Genomic DNA, 1,570 nt, shown 5'->3' on the forward strand with positions numbered 1-1,570 from the left:
ACTAAAGCAAGCACGTGAAAGGACATGATGAAAGTTTCTTTCCTAACAACACGCATGTATCAGTCTGCCTTACATCTCGTAGTTGAGCTGCATTTGTGGGGACTCCATAGAGAGAAATGCACCAAAAACTTTCTGGTGGTGTGCTGCAGTTTTTGTTGTTGTTGCTTCTTCGGACTCGAGCTGATTGGCAGAGTGATGTCAGCTGAGACAGACATGCGGAGGACACATGATGGTTGGAGGAAGTATAAAAGGACTCGACAGACAGTGACAGAGGCTGAGCTTGGCTTGCTGGTATAGCTAGCTGTGGAACACTTGTGGGTCTCCAGTCTAGGATGAGATCTTTATTTCCCTGAGAGGCACAGCAAGATCTTTTCCTGGCGTCCCTCCATGTTGGGAGCTGACTCCTAGCTGAAAGTGGCTATCATCTTTGCAGCCATCTCAGGCCATATATTTGCAGGTTGATACTTTTCCACCGTGACAAGAGACTTGTTTTTCTAGCATTATATTTTTGCAAGCAGCCCACAACAGCTGAGCACACTCTGGTAAACATCTTGTTTTTCTCAGACATATCCTGGACTTGTTGTTAAATGCCCCCAGCTGCAAGACACTTGTGGTTAAGTGTCTCCAGCTGCACTCCCCTGCTTGTGCTCATATACCCATGATTTCCTTTCAATAAACGAGACTTGATCAGACACCTTGTCTTGTCTCCATTCTTTGAGTCTCTTGCCCCTCCATCCCCATTCTTTCCCTTGCAGACCCCATTGACTGACCCATGGGCCAGGTCACCTCCAGGTCCTTCCTGCTGACTGCTGAGGCCTGGCTATTTCTGCTAGGTAGTGCCACCGCTGTTTTGTTTGCTATCCAGACTCTATCAAACAGGACTGCTAGTGTATCCATGAGGAGTTTCTGAGTAGCTTGAACTGCTGCTGTTGACCTGTGAACTGAACTGTCGATTTTCAGACAACACAGACAGGAATTGTTCCAAAGAATCTTTATAAACAGGGCCACTTCCCCTGTATCCTTTTCCCCCACTACCTCTGGTGGTAGTGGGCTAAAAGGGAGGTTAAAGCATTTAAGAACCATCATTAAAAATTAAAGTCACAGATCTGCCTTCCTCTGCCTCCTGAGTGCTGGGATTAAAGTCATCAAGAGCCCATCTCATAGTTCTTCTTCTAAAAAAAAAAAAACAAAAACAAAGACTAAGTCTATCAAAGAACCAGGGAATGGGTTGTGTGGATATAAATTTGGCATGGATAATAGACAAGGGAATGAGAAAAGGTCCAGGTTAAAGATGATTTTGTCTGCCTTTATCAGTGGTAGCCATATATTTGTCATAATAAGTCCACAGTATAGAATCACTTTCTAACGAGTTATACTTTCCCGTCTCTTCAGCTACCACCAACTCACGCAGTGCTCTGATGCCTCACTCTGAGGGGTTAGAAGGAACAGAACTTTATTTTTCTCTTCATTTATTTAGATTTTTTCGAGACAAGGTTTCTCTGTGTAGTCATGGCTGTTCTGGAACTCCCTCTGTAGATCAGGCTGGCCTCGAACTCAAGAGATCCACCTA

Source organism: Grammomys surdaster, unplaced genomic scaffold, assembly GCF_004785775.1.
Source record: "Grammomys surdaster isolate TR1022 unplaced genomic scaffold, NIH_TR_1.0 371, whole genome shotgun sequence".
Taxonomy (NCBI): domain Eukaryota; kingdom Metazoa; phylum Chordata; class Mammalia; order Rodentia; family Muridae; genus Grammomys; species Grammomys surdaster.